The 13518-nt window shown below is 35.8% G+C and overlaps 1 protein-coding gene across 3 annotated transcripts in view; it reads left to right on the forward strand.

Annotated features, from left to right (window-relative positions):
- CDKAL1 (CDK5 regulatory subunit associated protein 1 like 1) overlaps positions 1–13518 on the forward strand; it is a 386114-nt gene that overhangs the window by 263692 nt on the left and 108904 nt on the right. The window lies entirely within an intron of this gene.

Here is a 13518-nt window from a genome sequence, read left to right on the forward strand (position 1 = left end):
GTACTTTTTAGGATACTATATTTCTCTAGTGTTTTAAAGCAAAATAACTAAAATCACTTTGGCTTTTTTCTGAATACTTATTTTCATTGTGTTTCACTTTCTTGAAGCAGAATTTAGAACCTGGGGAGTGGTGGAGTCTAATTTGTTTTTAAAACAATAACTTTAATTCACATCAATCTTGCTTTATAGCAGATTGACTTGGCATGTTATTCTCCATTTTAATTTGCTCCTGAGCTTTTAAGCATATCCAAACATATATAAGATGTATAAGTATTTGGGGTAGCAAATTAGTGCAGATATAAATACAAGATAGGTGTACACCTTATAGTGCTCAGATGTGCATCAGAAAATTCTGATGATGGTATTAAATTTTCATATTTGATACATTTAAGAAAAGTATTTGTTCATCTCAGTGCATAATTTTTTCAGATTTTTGCCACAGTACTAGGTAATAAATTCATATTGTAAGCCATGTTATTCTGATCACGTAGGACAATGTGGCACAAAGGAGTTTTTGATGAAGATGGTAGCTGGCCAGCTGATAAGTGCTGACTGAATCTGTATTTGTTGAACTTTCAGGGAAAATAAGTTGAAAAGAACGAAAAACTGAAAAAGGCAATATTTCTATAGCTGTTTGGTTCCTTTAGTGCTTATTTTTTTAAGCACAAACTGCTTAAAGGAAGAAAACTAGGAAACAAAAATATGCAAAGCTTTTTAAACCTCTTTAAAAGTTTAGCTATCCAATTAAAACTGTTGCATTTATGAAGCATGATAATTCTGCTGCCCAGAGGTTTTGTCTATATATTTATTTGGGGGCAGTGGTACAGATTACTTTGGCTAAGCTCAGTTTCGTGTTCATGTGCATCTTATGCTGGTTTGTATATTGTATTCAGGAGTAGATGATTCACCTCTTTTTTAGCAAGAATGAAATTTATAGCTGTAAACTTCATATTACATGGCAAAATAATCACAAACCTGAAATCTGAAAAGGTTTGTGCGTAAGAGTAGTGGCTATAACAGATGAAAGTTTATTTTCCACACCTGAACCACTTATCTCATGCACTTATAATTATTTTTGTCTTTTTATTTTGTTTCTCATCATGATGTAGATCTGTCATTTTGTTTAGTAGGAGTAATTGACAAAGTACAGCTGTTAAATTGCTTCATAACAGGAGGACAACATTGCAAATATGGTTATACGTAAAGGCACAAGAAGCAATCAATCTACCCACTGGAAAATTTCAATTCAAATGCTAGTTCAAGCTGGAAAATGCTAGTATGTCCAAGCACCTTTCCCATAGGAGAAGAGAAAGCTAGAGTGGTTGATTGTAAGACATTTCGTCTTGAATCTGGATAAAATATTTATTGGCAAAAACCAGAGGCCATCGAAGTGAATTTTATATAAAAGATCAGATGTGATTTATTTAAGATTTACATTCCTGCTTTGTTTATGTCTTAAATATCATATGGAGTTAATGGCAGTAAGTCATAACACTCTTTTCTGCTGTTGGTTGCCTTAGATAATTTAGTTATATTTTCTACAGAATCCAAATTTGTGAGGTATTTTGAGAGTTTTCATCATTCTGAGAATAGAAGAAGCTGAAGTCTGTCTCTTAATGTATGTTTTCACAAAATACAGCTTTTACTTGACAGCATTTAAGTGAAGTACAGTAATTATGACATTAAGTGATGAGATAATATTTCTGTGTTTTCATTAATAATGCAAATACACATTTTTTTCTTAGGGCAAATGTTCAAATAATTCTTAAGAACAAAAAATTGTTTTTTTGATTGAACTAAATGTGCATTCAAACAGTGATTATATTTGTACAATAATAGTAGCTGGGGATTTTTAATTCTCTTTTTGTAATGTAGCATCTCTATGGTATATGCCCCCATCCCATGCATAGAGTTTGCACAGAAATTAATTGTTCCTTCCATTAGACTTCTGGAGTATCCAGAAGTTAACTTTGAGCGTCCTCCTTTAACTTTTTAACTGTGTCACAAAAGCTTGTTTCACATCCAGTTTAAATTCTCTTCTAATACTCTTGATGAATTCTAGGTATTAGTTTGTCCTTTCATTTTAAACTTCTATCCTGAGGTTTTTCCTCTGATCTGCTGGGTTTTTTTCCCCCTTGAAACAAGAATGTATTTAATGACCTGGTATAAATTTGACTTTTCCTATTTGCCTTAATGTTTTTGGGTTTTTTAAAATTTTCTGATAGACTTCCTTAATAAATAAAAAAAATGCCTTTACTTTATGAGGGGAAAAACACATTGCCTCTAAATACCTTATCTTTCTGATAATTGAGCCCTGAGCCAGAAACTCACAGTAGCATCGGAAATCACTCACAGGACAAGTTCTGTTACTCCAGTAGCACCGACATTGCCTCCACAGAAAGCCAGGCTTCAAGGCTTGGTGAGGCGCAACCGCAAGGTGCAAGAGTGTGTAATCTCCTTGTGCAGCTTTTTGCCAAGTTCTGAAACCTGAGGCAGGCCCAAAGAAGTGTTTTTGCTGTGGAAAATGGTGCCTTTGCAAGTTTGATAGATGCTCATAGGTAGGGTTATCCAGAGATGCCATTGTTGCACCTTGTAGGTTGCCACAGTTAATGCAAAGTTACCTTTATCACCAAAACAAATTTATTCTGGAATTATTAGCTGTGATTCTGGAGCACAGGATTTTAAAACCTTGCATCTTTCTATTTACTTTTGCACACATACAATAAATTTGAGGCCTTTCATTATCTTTTGGGAGTTCAATACCATCCTTGTCTGTGAAGGTAATATGCATTTTAGCTGGAAGGAAACAAGAGATTTGAGCTCTTATCACTGATATTCCTTTTGTTCCTGCTTTCCATAATGGCAAGGTAGCCCATGTTGTATTTAAGTCCTTTTCCAAGGTGGTATCCAACGTTCAGCTGTTTTAGGAAAGTCAGTGTGCCTTGCTTTTCTCCTTAAACCTCCTGCCTTCCTTTACAGATACTTATTTTGTATCCTGCCTGCATTTCACCTTCTGTATATTAGGGAAGAGCCCTAAAGAGCAATCCCTGAAGATCTTGTATCTGATGATGAAGAGTTCAGGCAGGTTAACAGATACCTCAGGCTCTCATATTAGATGAGAGGAATATTACAAAGGCATGAATAGGATTCATCTGCTGCTTTTTTAATAGCTCCTTCAGTTAAACCTCACACAACTGTGCTCTGCATCATACCTTTATATTTTTTATAAGCAAAGTGGACATTTGAAACCACTTACATGTTTGCTAAGTGCTACTGTGCCTAGCAAACAGCTGCATTTGCCACAGCTCTCCTTCAGTCTTGGTTCATTTAGAGACAAAATGTGCCTGTCTTCAGATTTTCCATACTCTTGGATTATTTGCAGTGACTGCAGGAGTCCCTCTGAGGAAGAGAGATTATTTACTTGCCCGTAACAGATTTTACTTTGAGATATGGTGTCTGTGCGTTTAGCCCTTCGATTTAGCTGTGTTCCTTGGTTAGGTCTAATCAGTGGACTCTGAGGACGTCTGGGCCGCTCCTGTTATGACATGAAGTACTGGCTGAAAGATGTGGGCATGAAGGATGTTTCTTTGGATACTGCTGACATAAAACACATCATTGCTTGCTACACCACCACGTGATTACATGTAGGTGACTCATCTCTGAAGTGGTCTATAGGTAGATAACTGGTCTTTGCCTTCTCCTTAGAATATTTCTTCTCTGATATTTTTTGTTAATGGTGAGCCAGATGCCAAAGAAATTTTTTATTGTTATTGTTTTCAGGGTTCAGTTTTTCCCTAAAGGGAGAAATACTAACATTTAAACCTATTAGGCTGAAAAATTGGGTATGTTCTAGAAGAAAAATACAAGAAAGTGAGAACTGTAAAATGCAATGAATATTTTCAAATGTTTTTTCCTGATAAGGTAAAACCCTAAAAAAGCTTTTGAGAGATGCTTAACTACTGTGTCTTCTATTTAGCTGATAAGAAAACCCAACCTGTTGAAATTCCTGGAACTTCAACCCTGGCACTGAAACATAAGGAAAGGAGGTGTTGTGAATTATAAAGACTTGCAATAAATCACAGAGGATGAAATATTTTTCATTAATGGACTCAAAGGTTAAATCAGTAAATAATTTCTGAAGTTATTCCATGTTTTTCTACCTACTTCAAATATGTCTGAAATTCCCACCCACATGGAATAAGCATTTTCAGAATGCTGTTACATAGGTAGTAGTTTTGTATCAGTTGCTCAATATTGTCTCCATAATAAATGAATTTAATTTGTTTGAGATACAGCCTGTTTCATCATTAATGATCCTAATTTGCCATTTCCTTCAGACTTCCTTCTATACCATGCCTTCTGTTTTTCTCACGGTTGAAAAGCCAATGTCTATGTTAGGCCCAACACCTTATACCCAGACATTGGATTTCAGTTTGGGAATTTAGTTTTTGCAGTGGCCTTGTGGATCTTGCTGCCTAAGAATTCTTTGTATTTTTTGCTGGTATTGCAGAGCCAAAAGGGCACTGTTGTGTCTGGTGGGCATTTGACAGGTTTTCCAGGTTCTTCAACTGATGTCCAAAGGCTTTTTTGGAACATTGTGTGATTTGCTAAAATTGGTTTCAGTGATATAGTCTGAATGCACACAGTGCTGTTTCCACTGTATTTATTAGATTCCATTTTTGTATTCTACTCCCTCTGTATCATACTTTGGGTATTTTATAAAATTATCCATTACATTTAAGTAGGCTTTAGCAGAAAGAGTTCATGGTAACTATTACATTCAAACTTGTGTTCAGCTTTCAAAATTGAGTAGTTCTAACGACCTTATTTTATTGTTTCACTTCAGACATTTTTTCAGTTGTCTCTGTATTGATTTGATTGAATTCTGCAGTTTTAGCCTGCTCCAGAAATTTGTTGGCTTTTGGGGAGGTCTTTTGCCCTGCAAATTCTAATATGATTCTCTGATTAGAATGTTGGGAACCTCAGGAAAAGCATATTTTTTTCATCTCTGTCAGTCTTGTGATCAAGATCTCTCTCTTTGTTTCTATACTCATCTCTTTAGTGACAAAAGGTTTTGATTTTTTTCCTTTGTCAGAAATATTAGTTTTAATATTTCCATCTGAGGACATCACTGATGTCCTTTCATAATGATGTTTTTGTAGGTTTTCAATTCTCTTCCATCTCCTTCTTAAGTATTGCTTTTTTAACTTTTACCAACATTTTGGGGACTGATGCTAGTTCCTGAGCAGTTACCTTGCTCCATCCTGATTCTTATTTAGTTTTCAATGGTAAGTGTCCCGCCTGATTTACTAATTGTGGGATCTTCATAGACTCTGTTTGGGTTCTTCATGTGCCAGGCATTTCTGTCTTACCATGTCAAGACAGAAGAAAATTTGTTTCCCTTAATCTTTAGATATTACTCCTGTGCTTTGAATCATTTTGCTAAACCCAATTGGTACTGATCCTGTCTGTTTCCTAATTACATATATTCATATGTGAGAAAGGAGTTACTCATCTCAGTTACATCTTTATTCATCTTCTACTGCTATTAAATTTACTGAAACCTTATTCCCTAAATACAATTTTCATACATTGCCTATCCAGTATTAATGGTTCAGTGATGCCAAAGAGTTTAGTTGCCATAATTGGTATGCTGTCATATCTTTGAATTCTTCATAAAACATACTTTTAATTTTGTCTTTGATGATTCTTTAGTGATAACAGCACGTGTTAGTTTTGTACTAATTCTCTTTTAACTTTCAGTCAATGGCAGGTCAAATCTGGTAACTGCTCACAACATCAAGTTGCCTTAATTATTTCTCCATGGTATGAGTTTGTTAACTTTGAAAACTTCATTTTCTGGCTCTTTTACTTCTTTACAATGTAGAAACACATTTACATGGTGTGTGCTTGTCAGGATAACAGAAGACCTCTGACACATGCAAGCTCATAATATTTCAGGTGACTACCTTCCAGCCTTTTGTTTGAATAGTTGGGGTTTCATTATCTTTTCTAAAGTTCTGGATTTTGTTTGGACTTCATTAATGACCTTGCTATTATTGCTTACTAATAACGCTTCTCATATTGACATGTAGTAATCATTTTATGTTTGTCTGAATTTTTTTAAAATTTCCCTCTTAATAACCCTGCCCCTAGGCAGCAAAGTTACTGCTTGAATGGCTTAAGATTTGTGGCTGTGTACAGCCTGTCAGAGTCAAATAAAAAGGCACCAGAACTTCTGCACATTTAGCCATCCTTTATTTTATTTAAAGCTTTTGACTGTGACAATATACACTAATAATGAAATGGTAAGCTATCTTGTCAGTATTAAAGTATCTGCAACTTGGTGACACACTGAAAGTTAAGTAGTTCACTGAACTGAACAGAGAGAAATGGATGAGCTTCCCTGAGAAAACAGTGTCCATTGATTTTGTATAGTTTTAACTTTGTCATTGCAAGCTAACAGTCTACATTTAAAATACCATCTTTTCTCTTCCTGATTTTGCTTCCCTATGTGTAACTTGGTGTGCTTGTATGAATCTGAATGTCCTTCAGTGTCATTTGAAGGAATGCATGCATTACTTCAGTTGATCCCAATATTCTAAACTGATTCTTGTCTTTTAGAAAGAAATGTTCTTAAATTACTGGCAATTCTAGACAAACGAAGCTGCTACCAAAATGTTACAAATACAAAGTGTGTAAGAATCTGGCAGGTTGAGGCCATTCTTCTGAGAGGTTAACTAGGACATTTTAGAGCTGATTTCCTGGTGATTTTGCTTTTTCTGCCCAGTGTCCTCAAGCTACATAGCAGACTAAGCTCATTTCTCCACTTGAAAGAGAAGCCACAATATTTTGCTTTAAATTGTATCTTATTAACTGATCATATTTTATGTTTATGGACCAATCCTGTATAATCTCTTGTTTCCTGAACTCACCTACTTTTTGGGTATACCTGAGAACAAAACAGATACTTCTCACAGCCATTCTGCAACTTTCCAGTTAGCCAAGTGTTTGTTGCTGTTCTTGCTCATAAAGATGGATATTATTTCTGGTGTGATTTCTTTAAATTCAGATTGTTGTCAGAGAATGTCATGAATGGGATGAGACAGTGATCTGCAGATGGTGTTTGTTTTGTACTATCACTCCAGTGATGCCCATTAACCTTAACAGTCATGCCCAGTTCTTTCTGCATATTGTGTCAATTATATTTTTACATGAATGAGTGAATAATTCTTTATACATGCCCTTTGAAATATTTACTTCATAATTTCTTTAAATTTATTCCTGCAAGGTAAATTCTCGGTTTCCCAGTGATCCAAGTTATATTGCATTATGCTGATTGAAGTATGATTGTATTGAAATATAATTAACTTTATCTTATCACACTTTAATTAGTAAAGCACACTGGATTTCTTTGAAGTTAAGCTCATGGGTTTTGGCTTAATAAGGAAATAGCATTGCTTGTGAGTCTGACGTATTACCTCTGAAAATATAATTCTGAATCTATATAGGTGGTGTGTTCTGAGTACATCCCAATCCTTGTGTCACACTTTGGTCTGAAGTGTTAAGACCATATAGTCATGTTTATCAGTGGATCATGAAATAAAAATGAAAAACTTTGAAGTTACATGATAGCAGCTTTCAATCTTTGTGGAGTTGGGAGGATGTTACTGGAATTTTGAGCCAAATACGACACTTACTCTGAGAAATCTTTTATTATTATTCAAATTTGCTTTTTGTGCTGCTGATAGGAGTAGTAGTTGTCTGTGCAACCTCTTTCCTGTATATATATTACTTTCTAAGGGGGGGAAAAGAAAAGTTTTAGAGAGGTGACAGTAATGAGTTTTGACCTACCAGATACTTGATACTTGAGAGATAATGACTCTGAAAAATTCACATTTAAGAATGTATAGGAATGTACATTAAAAACTGTCTGGTGTAAAACTGCAGCATTGTTTAGTTAGAGTACATGAACTGTGATTTAAATGCCTCTAGGTAATATTCAGGAAAACTGCTTATGGCTGCTAAAGCCTTGCCCCAGACAACCTGCTGGCTGCTCTGTTAAAACTGTGACTTTCAGGTTTAATTATAACAACACCTCCTGTATGTAGTGTTTTGATAAGGATGTACCAAATAAGCTGCTGTGTTTTGAGTGATCAGCTGGTGTGGTAAAAGTTGTGTTTCATTAGGAACTTTGAAAATAGAATCAAGGGTACATTAAATTTAGTGCATATCTTGCCTATGTTTTTAACTGCTGTTTCCTTCTGTGGTGATCCTTTCCATGTTGATGTTTGCAACTGGAAAACTTTTTGTGTGATGATTTCTCACAAAGTGGTAAGACAGAAACCAGTCAGTTTGTTGTATAGGTTGTGATGGGAAAGAACTGTGTCTCTTTTAAATCTATCAGCTGTTTGGGGGGAACTCTTTCAAACTCCGCATGCTTTTTTCAAAATCTTCTTTGTTTTAATGTATGTCTTGCCATTCTCTACTTTTTCTCTGTGCTGCAAAAGTTATTAATACAAGCGATCTTGAACCAACACCTTGGAATAAAACATCTATTCCATTGGCAATTTTATTTCCTCAGTTTCTTTTCTTGATCAGTTCTTGGTTTTGCTTCAAATAGAAATCTTACATTCCCTGTTAAAGTCTTGCAACTTGTCATACTACTACTCCTCCTTTGACAACATCTTCAATTCCCCTTTACCACCATATGGCTGACTTTGTCCTGTCTTTGGAATGTGCTTGGCCTTCTTTTTGTTTTTACTTCTAGCCTATTTATTTTCTAAAACTTATTTCTCTCTTGTCCCTTACCTTGTGTAAGGTCCATTACTTTTTGCTATCTATTTACTAGAAAACAAATTAATCCAAATCTGAGAGAAAAATATTAAAAGTAGATAATTTATCTAAATTCTAGAACTATTTTAAGGGATTTTTGGTTTGTTGTGCCTGCATTGTTGCATGTTGTCAATGCCCCTCTCAAAAAGGATAGGTTACAATGAGCAATATTACTATAAAGACTAACAGAGTTTATCAAAGGTATGGCAGATCTTCACACAAAAGAAATTAAGGACTCTTCAGTCTGGAAAATGCTAATTGAGAGGGACTAGAAGAGAGGTCAATGAAATCATAAAGAGCACTGAGAAGGTGAACAGAGTTGTTACTGGTCTCTCCCAGCATAACAATTAGGGGGCATCAAATGGAATGCTCACTGGAAGGCTCACTGGAGATTTTTTTCTTTCAAGTGGTCTTGCTATGGAGGGGTTTAGATTCAAGGAGAGACTTGTTGATAAGTTAATGGAGAAGAAATCCATCAGGAGCTGCTGGTTACAGAAATATCTCTCTCACAAGATATTTGGAAGGGCGAAGAGATTCTGGGGGGGCTCAACATCTGAAATGCTTCTCTCAGCTACTTCTGATGCCTGTTGCTAGGATTAGATTGCTGGCTTAGATGGACCTCTGGACCAGTATGTCTTATTTTCAAGATCCCTCAAACATTGCAGGACTGCAGATTAGAGATTGGCAAAAAGACACATTCAGAAATATTTATTTTTCTTTTTTAAATTAGCATTTGTTAATGGAGCCCTGCTTGCAATTTTTTAATTTGGTTTCATCATGCCAAAAAAGCATGCTAATCATTTTGTTTTATATGCCTGATTTCTGTCTCAGAGTGAAAAGCTAAATGACTGTCACTGAAACAGACGTGAATGAGTCCTCGCAGCCCAAGATGTTTAGTATTGGTGATAAGCATTGTGTCAGACTGAGAAAAAGTATGTCATATTCTCTGCTACTCATGGCTGAGATCCTATTATATCTGACCATCCCTGACAGCTCTAATGTTAAAATGTGAAGGGTCGTAGAAAATTAGTGTAATTTCAATGGCTGCTTTAGTGCAGCAAACATTAAGTCAGTTCCCAAGAACAGTTCCCTGGTGCAACCCTTAATAAATTCAAACTTTATTTTTAGGGATGACCTTTAGTAATGCAAGCCTTGATTCATTGAGATGCTGTTCACTTTTGATGCATCTCCAAATCCCTTTTTTATGCATTTTAAATCAACACATGCTTATTCTGAATTTATGTGTGTGGATAGACGGAGAGATGTAATTTAAACACATCTGTTCAAATATGCATTTCAGATCAACTTGGTGCCGGTTCTCATAATACGGCTGAGTTTTTGATGGGTATTATATCCCTAAAGTACACAGCAGATGGTATTTATTAGAGATTGAATGGAAATGAAGTTTAAGGATGTTGAGCTTTTTGTCTTAAGTTGCTCATTTTTTAATCATAAAACAATAACGATCTGAAGTTATAAATCCGTAATGAAGTTCTATAAAATGTTTCTTGTTTATGGGGAGAGTAGAAAACCTTATAGTTGAATTAAGTTGGTCCAAGCCATAACTGTTTGGTTTGGGGATTTTTTTTGGGGTTGGTTTTATTTTTTTGTTTGCTTGTTTTTTAAAGGAAAATCGATAATGGGAAGTATTACAATGCTTCTCCTAAACCATTTGGGCTGCATCTAGTAGGAACTCTGGCAACCTTCACAATAATTGTTTGAAGAGAGTAAAACCATGTGTACTCTTTCATCCTCAGGCAGTAAGCCATGCTAATTATGAGATATACTTTTTATCTAGGTCATTCCCTGGTAACAAGGACAGCCCAGTCCCTACTCACACAGAGTCCTCCTCACCTACACCTTCTCAAGCTGAGTTCTGGAAATCAGGTCTGCTTGCTGCCTCCAGGTGTCATTCAGCCCAATTTTTGAAAGAGCTCTTCTGGGGGCAGGAGGTGGGTTGGGAAAGAACAATCATTAAAAAATACCTGTTCTCACTCTCAGTTAAACTCTTGAGAGCTGTTGGATTGTGCTTCTTGTTCACAGATACAATTCAACAGCCTGTTTAAGGTGACTTACACCAAAACCACAAATGACTCCCAATTCAAACCCAACATATTAAGCTGCACTTACAAATCTGTTGGACCCTGCTGCAGATCCCAAAGCTCAGGTGTAATGTGTTCTCTATGGAATCACCACCAGGAGCAACCTCAAATGCTCTGTAAGGTATGGAATGCAAAAAGCAGGATACATCCCCTGACTCTGTAGCTGCAAGGCTGGACTTACTATGTGGTTTCTGCTGCCTTTGAAATTTGCAGTGTTTCACTGTGAACCACCTCCAAAGCAACTGGTAGGATTTAATGGCTCTGCCATCTATTCTCCCAGGTGTACATACCTTTCTTCAGGTAAATTTGCAAGAATACTTGGAAAAAATATGCTGAGGTTTTCTCTCTGGTACTGTCTGGCTTTCGTTTTTCTGTTTTATTATTTTTTAATCAAACCAAGCATATAAACAATATGGCGTTGAAATTACAATTTCTTTTTCTGGTTTGTTGTGTCTTGGGCATCAATTTCAGAGAGATATGATCCAAGCTGTGAAAGTAAGTTTTTTAAAAAGTGTTAAAATGATGCTTTTTGCACGCATAAACAAAATAGACTTACATAAACATCTGATAGTATTCATTGTCTCAATAGTTGAGTAAAAGTAAGTGAGTTGGCTTATAAATGAACCCATTAAATACTTTTACATGCAGTCAACATAGTTACCTTTTTTGCTTTAATTCAGCCAAACTGAGGTGAAGGAGAAGTGATTTGTGAGACAACCTGGAGTTGTCTTGCACAGTAATAGAGAACATATTGAAATATTTGAAATAAGATATTTTCTTATATCCTATATAATTCTTATATAAATTTTCTTAAATATTAATGTTCTTGATCTATATAGCTGCATTTTAATAAGGTGTCTTACCAAAGTATAGTTTATATCTGGCCATAAGGCTCAGTATGTTATCATTTAAGAGACTTTACACAGAAGTGTTTATGACATGCCTGTTGTCATTTAACCAAGGTACTTTCCAGTTTTACTCCATATGTAAATCAGTTTAGCAATTGATACGAGGATTCAAAAGAACTTGTTTTTCCGACACAGAGGTTCTGAACTCACACATCCTGGACTACTTTTAAGCACATATGGAAAAGATTATTAAGAAAAACATTTTCAGTGGATATCCATTTATTAGATGCCTGTTCATCCTGTTCATCCATTGTGGAATTTAGAGTAAATCATAAATGGGAAAGGATGGAGAAATTCATAAATTATGTCCAGGTTTAGTCCCCCAACTCCAGACACCTAATTTAGGAATATATTGTCCTGTGCTGCATTCATAGTCCATGAAGAGAGAGAGAGAGAGAAGTGCTGGAGGATTTCAGAACAGAAACAGGCTAAATTCCTTTCTCAAAGTGTGGGGATTTTTCCATGGCTTAATCCTCAGGTTAATCTCCATCTAGCCAAGAGGGAAGTGGGGTGAAGTTTCCTGTTGTTCCTAGGCAGTGCTTCCAGCTGAGCAGTCTGTTTCTCTTGTGCTAGCTCCACTTGATGTGACTTCTCAGTGAGCGATTTAAGTTGAAGTCAGAAATCCCACAAGACTAGGCCTCATGGAGAAAAGAGGCAGATGGGGTGAAAAGGGCTTCTGGAAGACTGTGTGTGGTCACTGGGAAGATGCAAACACATCCTTCAGCTCCAGCACGAAACAGCACATTGAGATGCCCGGTAGGCTCTGTAAATACACTTGAAAGACCAACTCAGATATCTTCAAATTATTTCATCCATTAACACCATTTCATGCTCTCTTACTGGGCTTATACTGCAGAAGCATTCTAAAATATAAACTAATATATGATGCTGAAATAACACTTCAGAGTAGACTGGTTTTATTTTCATAAAAATTCAGGTTTTTTTCCTTAACATTTTTTTTCAATGCAAATTTCTAATGTATGAATCAAGAAGTTGTTATGTCATCACATTTTTTGTTTTTTACTTTAATTATTATAGATTACAGAGGGAGTTCTCATACCCTTCTGTAAAACTATATAGTGTTTTCTTTTTATTCTTATTGCTATTTATTCTAATCCAGTATTTTGTTAGACTGTAAGGGATGGAGTTAACTGGTCTTGCTTAAGAGCAGGTTGGTAGCTTTAAGTAATTTCTGATTTAAGTGTTAATTGCTAGAATGGAAATGGGAAGAATATGTGATCACGCAAAAGAATTTCAAGTGGTCATGTGACTAGCTGAAAGTGATAATTTTCGCTCCTTTACATAATTTCTGCCCTGAATATGGATTTGGTTTGTAATGGTTACTGCTCAAGGAAATGTTTTCTGTAGCTAAAACTACATGAAATGGTCCATGTAACAAGTGAATCCTAGACATTTTCACAATTTTGCTGCTGCTTTTCTTAGAAATATTGCTCTGTGAAAATGGAGGTGGGATGGGGTGGGGAGGGTGGTCTTACTGTTTTATTTTTGGCAGCTTTTGTCCCTTTTATCTTCTTTCTAAGTGACTTGTCAATTAGCTTTTGTCCCTTTTATCTTCTTTCTAAGTGACTTGACTGGGAATCAGTCAGTTCCTTGGGTCTGACTTTTTTCTCTGACCCCAGAGGCTGACTTGGTTCCTCTCTAGGTAGAGGGTA

This window comes from Anomalospiza imberbis, chromosome 1 (assembly GCF_031753505.1).
Source record: "Anomalospiza imberbis isolate Cuckoo-Finch-1a 21T00152 chromosome 1, ASM3175350v1, whole genome shotgun sequence".
Classification (NCBI taxonomy): Eukaryota; Metazoa; Chordata; class Aves; order Passeriformes; family Viduidae; genus Anomalospiza; species Anomalospiza imberbis.